The sequence below is a fragment of the Cricetulus griseus genome, chromosome 2, assembly GCF_003668045.3.
Source record: "Cricetulus griseus strain 17A/GY chromosome 2, alternate assembly CriGri-PICRH-1.0, whole genome shotgun sequence".
In the NCBI taxonomy this organism is placed as follows: domain Eukaryota; kingdom Metazoa; phylum Chordata; class Mammalia; order Rodentia; family Cricetidae; genus Cricetulus; species Cricetulus griseus.
In genome coordinates this window covers 245,048,482-245,058,930 of record NC_048595.1, presented here as the reverse complement: position 1 = coordinate 245,058,930, position 10,449 = coordinate 245,048,482, and the positions used below count along the sequence as shown (strand labels likewise).

Here is a 10,449-nt window from a genome sequence, read left to right as displayed (position 1 = left end):
CCTTCCTAAAGCATTGGTTTTAAGCCTTTTAAATCAAATGGTAGTGTGTTAGAAATGGCTGGTTTATTCTGTAATGAAGATGGCTGTATGTATGGGTTCCTTTCCCTGCAGTACTGTAGATTATCACGTGGGATTTTGTTTTCTCACTCTTTGAAAGCATGGTTTCCTTTGTTGACATGAAGACAAAATACCTGCATTCATATTAAGAACTTGGCTTTACTTTTAAATCCTATCGCCAATTTATCATCTTCATAGAATGAAGTGGCCAGTGCAGAAGGTATAGGGCACCAAAGTGTGGGCAAGAAGTGTTCAGCTCAGGTCCAGTACTCAATGGACGTATTTATAAGTGAGGGTGCGTGCAATCGTAAGATGTATTTTTTTCTGAATGATTGTTTTATATTGGATTGCTTGCATTACTAAAAGAGAAGCAATTTCCATTATATCTGTTGTGATTCTTACTCTACGCTCTTTGTGGGAAGTAGATCCTTTTTCAACACCAGCTCTGATAGGATGATAGTTTAATGAAAGAAGCAATGACTGAGAAGGCCATGGTTTAGGGATGGTTATCAAAAAGCTATTAGCCTCAGAGTCAAAACTTCCCAGCAAATTGATTTGAAAATTGAATGATCCAATGTAGTATGTAGAATTTCTGTCTTGACACATGCAGAGAAACTGCTGCCTAAGAAATGAAGATAGTGTTTGCTAGTATCTAAATTTTTAGCCTTCTGCTGTTATCCACTATTCGCTCATTCCCATATCCTTATTTTCCTCCAATATTTTTTTCATTATTTGAGAAATAGTCAGCTAACCATGGCATTTCTTTGTATCTCCACATACCACCAGCTTGGTTGTTAAAGAATTTTTAGCACCTAATAAACTACCTTGTAGTTTACTTTGTGATGGAAAACTTCCTGCTCACTCCAAAGACCCTCTCATGGTTGAAGACATTTTTAGGGTTGTGGTTCTCAAATATAGTAAATGGTCAAATTTACTAAATATGCTAAATACTAAATAATAATAAAGTGGATGTTTCCATAAGATGTTTTTCATGTTTTCCATGGAGGGAAGACATTTTTCAGAATTGTTTACTGGGGTCCTAGAAGGGTGGCTCAGCAGTTAAGAACATTTGCTGCTCTTGCAGAGCACCCTGATTCCATTCCTAGCACCCGCATGGGTGGCCCACAATCATTTGTAACTCCAGTTTCAGGGGATCTAATACTCTCCTCTGGCCTCTGTGGGCACCAGGCATGCATATGGCATACATATATACATGCAGACACTTATACACATAAAAAATCTTTTTAAAAATGTCAAGTGGAGTACTCAGGAAATTTTACTGGTTTTCCCCAAAGCCTAAACATTTCTGAACATTCCTATTGCCATCGCTAGGAAGAGCAGCAAGGGTACATCCATAAGAGTGGCTCCCCAGAATCCCACCCTGTGTTTACACAGACATCTTCTTTCTTGAGAGGTACTCTGCTTCGTAGAACCTCAAGCCTGTGTGTTATAATATACTAAGCTCAATATTTTACTATAAAAACATTTAATAAACTTCTGTTATTCATAGAAGTGTGTGGTCTTCATACCTTTGCTATTATTTTTAAATAAAATGTACATTTCTGCTTAAAATACTGGTTTGCAAACTTTCTGCTCTACTCTATTGATGGTGTTTAATATTGTGGTATATGAGTGCTTGGACTTTTTAAAATATTGCTTCTGTTGGGTTAAAGAGATGCCCAGCTGTTTTCTTTTCATTTCTTTCTTTTTTTTCTGAGACAGAGTTTCTCTGTACCTTTGGAGCCTGTCCTGGCACTCACTCTGTAGACCAGGCTAGCCTCGAAGTCACAGAGATCAGACTGCCCCTGCTTCCCAAGCTGCTTTTTTATTAGGTTATTTTCATGCTTTGTTATTTTGAGATGGTTTTCATCTCATTTTCATTGACTTCCCAGGAAAATAATCAAACCTCACATACAGCACACAAATGTTAGTGGTACTCTCAAATCTCAGCACAATGGTTCCCAGCATGCCTAGTGTGACACAGGACATCATTTGCAAGTCTCTCCCACAAAATGGTCCAGAAATGTGGAGAGGATCAGGCAGTTTTTCTCTTGGAAGATCTAAATAAAACAACTCGGAGCAGAAAACAACGGTTCGTGTCTAGCGGTCTTGTCATCAAAAGGCCTCAGGTTTTTTATTTACCAAGCACATTAACTTCATAAATGATAAACAGTCTTCACATTTAAATTAATCAGACTCATATGTCACTATTAGCATGAGACAGCTCAGCTACTGTATTAATTTGACATCTTTCCAACCAGGAAGACTGCTTCTTTCATAGTTTGTATATGACTCCCATCCTCTTAGGAATGTTAAGAATTATTTAGAACTTTGATTTCTCACTATGAGAAGGCCCAGGAACTTGAACATGTTTAGCTGCTTCCAAGGCCTGTAGCCTAACTGCAGTGTACATGTTTTCTAGTGCTTTGATAAGAAAATACCACACACTGATTTGTTCAAACACTAGAAATTGATTTTTTTCACATTTTTTTTCAGAGTTACTAGTCCAAGATCAAGGTTAGGTTAGGGAAAGATACCTCCACTTGTGTTATTGGTTTATTTTCATATTTTCTTATCGTGAGATCATTTTTCATGTTAAATTTCATTGACTCATCAGGATTGGTTTCTCCTGGGGCCTTTGTCAGCTGAGGCTCACAGATGGTGGCCTTATCACCATGTCCTTATGTGTCCTTTTCTGTCTGTATATGTATCCCTGTTGACTCTTTTTATAGGACACCAACTAAATTGGATGAGAGCTCTACCCCATAGGCCTCATTTAACCTCAATTCTTTCTTTAAATGATCTCCCTACAAATATGGTTATCATCTGAGCTTCAAGGTACTGGGGACATGATTCAGGCATCGCATGGCCTGTAGAGTGTTGAGTGAAAACTCCTTAGCCTAAAGTAGACAAAAAAAAAAAGGAACATATAGAACATGCCTTCAGTAGGACACTTAATATCTCAATGTCAGTTTATTTCTTAATTTCCAGTGAGACCTGGGATTCCTCAACTATGATGTAAAGTGAGTCAGAATATAAACCATCAAGTCTTTCTAATTCTAAGGAGTCTGGCACTCTCAGGGAGGGTTTGCTGCTTCTTACCGTGTTTATAAAACACGTTGATTATCAAGGCATTGGGAAGGTGGATGTCAAGTCACTTGGAAGGACAGACTAGAGCAGAGTGGCTCTGTAGTTCGGCCAGAGCACTGCCGAATTTCCCTTCGAGTGGGCAGTGGTCTCTCTGGCATGCTGCTGTGAACCATCAGTGTGTGCTAACTGCTAGCCCTGCTCCGGGGATTTTACAGAATATACACGATGATCTCTATGGAGGGTTCAGAATCAGCCTGGCAAATGCATAGTGAGAAGAAATATCTAACGTTATTACCACATGGAAGTGTTATCTGAAAGCTTTTCCAGCCTTCATTCCCTTCCTGCCCCACTCTGGTATATATCACCGACGCTAGGATAAATAGGCGTGCCCTAAGGCATGTCCCTGCCACAACCCTATAACATATGAATGTTAACTTGGCAAAATGGACTGGAGCAGAGGTGAGGTTACAGCTCTTGCAATGGGGAGGGGGCAGTTGTCTTGGATCATTCGGAGAAACTTCATGCAATAACAAAGTCCTAGTGAAAGGGAAGCTGTAGAAAAATCCCAAAAAAGGTGGTGATGAGACCAAAGCCATTAGGGTCCCAGCTTTGAGGGTAGGAAGGGGGCCCTTGTGCTAAGAACTGTATGTTCTAAGGACTGCAGAAAGCAAAACCAACACAAAACAGATTCTCCCCTTAGTTGCCAGAGGAACCAGCTTGACTGTTTTGACTTTGACCAATGACAAGGATGTGAATGTTGGATTTCTAGAGCTGAAAAGAGTGTGATGCTTGAATCTGTTCCATGTATTGTAATTTGTTACAGAATCCAGATAACGTAGATCCATCTTTCCCAACTGCATGGGTTTCTTCCGCAGCTTTTCAAGGACATCTATAATGAGGTCTGAGATATGGCACTGTATTGGGCATGAAGTAAACAAATGTCTATACACCCCAGATTGGAAGCAGAAACAGACTAATATAAGGACACCCCCAAAACCCAATTTAGTGAATCAGTGCCTGTCACTTTGGTACTTTTAAGAATATGGGTGAGGGCCAGAAATGACTCAAGGACAGCTGCATCACCACAGTTCACCACAGCATGGGTGACAGACCACAAAAGCTGGAAACCTAACAGGCAGCTCAATAGGTTGGAGGCTGTCCTTTCCAGATAGCTCACTTGGTCTGAGTCTCTTCCAGGCAGCTTAGCTGGTCTCTGCTTCTTCCAGACAGTTGGCTGATGTCACTTTGAAGCAGGACAGCTGGTCTGAGAGTCCCTCAGCAGACCATGAAATTTATATAGACTTGGGGAGGGAGGAGCCTAATGTATTTGGTCAGTTTCAGGGACTTCCTGAACCTTTATGGTCATTATTTCCTGAGTTTAAGGAGCTTTCCTACAGAACGGAGTGTTTTGTCTCCCCTTAGAGCATTCTGTCCTCTAAACTTTCCAACATCCTGTGTTTTAAGGGACTTCTTTCCAAAATGGATGATTTTAATCTTGGAGGAAACATTTATAGAGATCAAGGTCCCAAATAGAATATTTGACCAGCATTACATTTATTTTTTGCACTAATAATCTCCTCTCTCTCTCTCTCTCTCTCTCTCTCTCTCTCTCTCTCTCTCTCTCTCATTTTGCATGGGTAATTTTAATGTAAGTATAATAATTTCTAAAAAGAAGCATAGCTTCTCTGTGTCAGGCAGTATTATGTCTTTGAGATCATAAATCATACAATACAGTACAGCCATCAACTGACTGTAAAAACTTTTCAGTCCAAATACTTAAAATATTTGGAGAAATAAAGGTAATTTTAAGTGATCTGAATTTTTGTACAAATTTACTTGGTAAATATAAATTTTATGTTACTTGTTTAAACAATTCAAATTGAACCTTTGAATATACCACAAAAACATACAATAAACAAGAAAAGAAACAAAACAAGCTTTAAAAAGAAAATACCTACTAGTCTACTAATACTTTCCCTATAACATTTTAAGTGTTAGTGTCCCTGCCGCCTAGAGCTGTACATCCACTGATGGTAGCATTTAAGTTGCTCAGGGAACTGAGGGTTTTCTTCTCTAGGGACTGGAAGAACAACAAGGTTACCCTGTCTCTTACAGTGAGAAACCTGTCATTCCTCCCCTCTTCAAACGTAACTGATATTTAATTATTGAAGAACCTTGCATCTAATCTCCCATTAGAAGATTAAAGCTCTTTGTGACCTGCATTCAAATTGAAGTAAATCATTGATTTCCTTCTCTCTGTTATCTTTCCCTGCACCATGCATAAGACAAAAACGCTTCTTCACAAAAAAGTCAGCAATCGTTACTGTGATCTTAAGATAGGGTATGAGTTTTCTAGAGCTGTTATAACAAAATAGGCCTCTATCAGCTACCAAGATGCCTGAGTGCTGACAGTTCTAGAGGTTGGAAGCCCAAGGTCACATGTCAATCATTTAGTTTCTCCTCCTAAAGCCTCTTTTCGGCTTTCAGAATATCACCCTCTAGTGAGAACTCATTTTGTCCTCATAGTTCTCATACAGTCTTTGTGTTACCATAAACATGTAAATTCCCCCCTTTTCTAAGAACAATAGTCAGGCTGCATTAGGGTCCACTGTAACAGTCACCTCCATTTCATTAGCTAATATAACTGTCTCCAAATACAGCTGTATTCTGAGTTACTGGGGACTTTGAATTGCAGGTAGGAGCACAATTCAGTAATGATGGTGATTTACATACTGGTGTGTTCCACGACAGTCCTTAAAGTGACAGAACTAGGTCAATCAAGAGGAGGCCAGTTCCTCTTCCTGAAGTGCTTCATAGGTAAGCTAATTTGCATTTGTGTATAAATGTTCACTCAGTATATGAGGGAAAAATAATAAAACAGCTGTAGGAAGCCTCCACAGTCAGGGTCTTATTGTTCTTATACCATTTAGGTCATTTTCAGAAAATTGCAGACAGGCCCATCTTCAACTTGGAATACTTTTTCTCTTTGCTTCCCTTTGAGACTGGTTGGCCCATTGTTTGTTTGTTTGTTTGTTTGTTTTTAGTATACAAATGGCTGAAGTTACTTTTATTTTTTTAATATCTTGCCTTATGAATTGTTTAATAGTTTTGAAATGCATAATCTAGTTCCTTCTCATTACCAGTGTATATATTATCCCTAGGTGCAAGGGGCATTTGTTTGCAGTGCAATTGTTCATTGTATTTTGTTGTAGTCAAAGCTACAGCATTTCCAGTACAATATATAGAATAATTTGCTAACAGAAGCATCTGGAATTCAGAGGCAATAGGATGCCTGCGCCAACACACAGAGGAATATACTAATTAATAGGAATATCAGGATCTGAACCCATGATCTTGAATTCTTAGCACTTGAGGTTTGTTTGATTTTTGTAGAACTCTGGTTTGAACATAAAGCCTTGCACATGCTAGGCAAGTACTCCATAACTGAGATATACTTCCAGCCTTTGATTCTTCATGCTTACATCAATGAAAGTAATTCTGTGGTTTTTAAATCATGTCTCCAGATACACTAATGATTAGATTTGGAGTTTCATAATAAGGACAAAGAAATATATCTAGAATTTTGGGAGGAAAGTAACACATCTTAGATAGTAATGAGCTTGAGGGAATATAGTAGAGACTAATCTTAGAGAACTTGCGATGGAAAATTCTAGCATTTGTGTTATCCATTGATTTCTCGTGTTTTAATATATTAGCTCCCCAATACTATGAAGATTATGCCTGTAAGCTCTCAGACACCATGACACTCTTTCAATGTGTCTGAGAACTAAAAAACATTTTTATCCATATTCAATAAATCATTTGTATAGGAGGAGGCAGGAACAAGGAGTGTGCAATCTGGGAGATGGGAGAGGAGGAGAGAACACCATATGTTTGTCTTGCTTATTGAAAATCTATGCATCGCAAAAAGGCATTCCATTTTTACTTTATTTTGGAATAAAACCAAGATCATAATTTTTAATTACTGAAGTGTGAGAAAATATTCTTAGTTGGTTTAAAAGCACACGTTAGCGTATTTATTAGCCAGCTCATTGAGTCGAGGGCTGGAGACTTGATCCTTCATTTGAAGTTGTCAAACAACAGATGTCAGTAACTGAAAGCTATTTGGAGAATGTGATAGCAATAATAAAATCACCTCTTTTTCTAAACTTGGATATTTCTTGTGATCATTAGGTATATTTTCCCTAGAGCTTTTCCAAATTCTAAATGTATTACCATGTGCTGTCATTTACAGTGTTAATAACCTAGGAAGGCAAATTGACTCCCCATCAGTTCTTGAAAAGTTAAGGAAATATTTTTCAAAGATGCTTGTATTATTTTTAGTTTGTTATAAAATATCAAGAGGGTCAAATAAAACATATATGAGCAAAAAATATGGAGGACATTAAAATCTATCCTTATGTTAAATATAGTGTGTGTTCAATATAGGATATAGTTTTCCCTTGCTATATAGCATGTCCATTATCATCTTAAAAACATGACCACATTCTCTTATGCACTAATGTAAGTAAATTATATGCTCTTTTGCAAGTGATTACTGTGTGTTGTTTTATATTTGCCAGAAAGATGTTTAGCAACTTACAAAGTGAATTTAATATAAGCCATTCTTCTCTTACTGTACACTTCTGGCAAAGATATACACTCAAAAATTATGATACAAAATGGTTGTATACTTACAAAATTCTGTCAAAATGGTCTGGTCTTTTTCTAAAAACACAGTCTACTTTCAAACACTCCATAGTTAGCACTTCATCTGTGAGTCACCAGGACTCTACTCTGCCAACTCTTACTTATATACTTGCTTCTCTTAAGCCAGTTTAATGCCTAGGCTTGGGAGGAGAGGTGAAATTCTGTATTGATCATTCTACAATGAAATGGCAACATATAGAATTACAAAGGAAGGCAAGAAAGGACAGGTGAAAGAAAGGGAGTATATCTCACTATATCCTTCATATATGCCATCTGTGTCCTCTCCATTCTACTTCCACAGTCATACAAGGGTTTATTCAATGGTTGGAATAAGGGTCATTGTCAATCCATCCATGTCACTGAATTATTTATATACTGAGAAATCCCAAAAATTCTGAAACAATTTTAACATAGCAGTGTCTTAGACGCTGCTGGCACATGCTGGGTTTCAGTGAGTAATGACAGAACTTTAGTCTATAGTGAAAAAACACTAGCTAAATTTAATTATTGCATACTTATGGGTCACTTTACCACAAGCTATCTGACAATAAATGGAGTTCATCTACGGCTGGTTATGAAATTTCTGGTATAGCTGGGCCACTCACTGGTGTGTAAACTAGTTATAGGAATTTAGAGAAGGCGTAGGTGCTGTTCATTTCAGTCTGCAATCAAAGAGGGAAGGAATTTCAGAAGCAATGAAAATCATTTTCAAAAAATATATAAAAGCTCTTTCTGAAGTGAAAATGGAATTTAACATGTAAAGAATGGACAAGAATCTTTGGAATTTTATATTATCTTATAGGCCCATATATTTTTACTTTAATCTTAGGGCATCCATTCTCTGGGCAAAGAAAAAAGATAGGCATTTCATTGGTTAGTGTTTAGAGATATTTGGGTTACATTTACCAAGATCCTAGGATTAGTAGGGGGAAATTTCCCCATTCTCTAGTCTGACAGGAATGCCAGTATTACCTGTGCATGCAAATTACCTTTATTTTTGGATGTAAACCTAAAATTGAAATTTAGTCTTAACTAAACTTTTACACATTTGAGCTAAATCAGATACCAGAAAAGTAGGAAAGTAGAAATTGTCCCATGCTGTCTTCTAACCTTGTGTTCTATATCTCCTGAGCATAGGCTTATGGAGTCCATTATTGGCATAAACCAAGTTAAGCTTATCTGTTTATGTGTAACCATAAAATTATCCATTGGTTAATTAAAGCACAAATAGTTACAGCTGGGTGTAACTAGTCCATGTCTTATTGCTAGGTTATGCTAAATAAAATATTTAAAACAAAATGGAGCCTGGTCTACAAGAGCTAGTTCCAGGACAGCCTCCAAAGCCACAGAGAAACCCTGTCTCAGGAAAAAAAAAATGCACAGGAAGCCAACTAGGGCACAACAAACCAAAGCAGAGCAGAGTCACCCAGGCTGAGGTTCCATACCAAGCAACTGGAACTGTGTTGTTTATCAGATTTTCTGATAAATCAGATAACAGAAAGTCAAATACACTCTGGATCAGAGTTAGCCCACTTTAGACAATTCTCCCTGTTTTAACCTCTGTCAAAATGACCAATCTGCCTTTGTATTCTGTCTCTTATTTCCTTGACCTTTCTTTGCCTATAAAAACACGTTTCCCTCTCTTGTCGGAGAAGCTTTTCTCCCCCCAACAAAAGGAGAGCAGGACCACAGTCCCCCACTACCACAAATTATGTAGTTGAATTTCCTGTATTTGGGAAAATCGCAGGGGTCAGCACATCTGGAGTGCATTGGATAAGTCTGGCCCGGGAAAACTACCTTCGTGATCATGGTATCATGGGAGAAGCTTTCTTAGGTTCGTGCTCCTCTGATTCAGGAATCTCAGATTAAAAAGTCAATTGATTCATTTAATTGAATTTGGACTTTTGACATATACAAGGAGGCCAAGGTTCCTGCCTATGGTGGTTTGAAAGAAAATGTGCTCCAAAGGGAGTGGCACTATAAGGAGATGTGATCTTGTTGGAGGAAATGTGGAGGCGGGCTTTGAGGTCTCATATATGCTCAAGCCGTGTACCGTGAGACAGACCACTTCCTGGTGCCTGTGAGTTAAGATGTAAGAACTCTCAGCTATCTCTCCAGCAACATGTCTTCTTGCATGCTGCCATGCATCATCTTGATGATAATGGACTAAGCCTCTGAGACTGTATGCTGCCACCTCAATTAAATGCTCTCCTTTGTAAGAGTTTCTGTGTTCATGATGTCTCTTCACAGCAGCAGAAACCCTAAGACACTGCCTTTAAATGGCAACATAAACATCTTATTAGCAGTGTAGATAATCTGTAAATAGTAGGTAGAGCAGTTTGCTATATAAGCTCAATAAGTACAAATTTCCTGAAACACATGAGTTCCTATCTTATTTTGCATTGCAGTGCTACTTATGGCAGACATGACAATAAATAAAATAATAGTTTCCAAATTTTTAGCCCCAGGGACTTCTTATATTCTTAATAAATGCATTGAAGACTCAAAAGATATAAATTTATGTTCTCTGTCTATAGGCATTTAATGCATTAGAAAATAAAGTCAAGAACTTAAAGAAGAAAGCAAACAGGT

At 37.9% G+C, this 10,449-nt stretch overlaps 1 non-coding gene across 1 annotated transcript; it reads right to left on the bottom strand.

Moving 5' to 3' along the window:
• Positions 1-9,528: 9,528 nt before the first annotated feature.
• On the bottom strand, positions 9,529-9,685 carry LOC113831668. Its single transcript, XR_003482845.1, has one exon. It is a non-coding gene; the product is annotated as a U1 spliceosomal RNA (small nuclear RNA).
• Between the last annotated feature and the right edge of the window lie 764 nt (positions 9,686-10,449).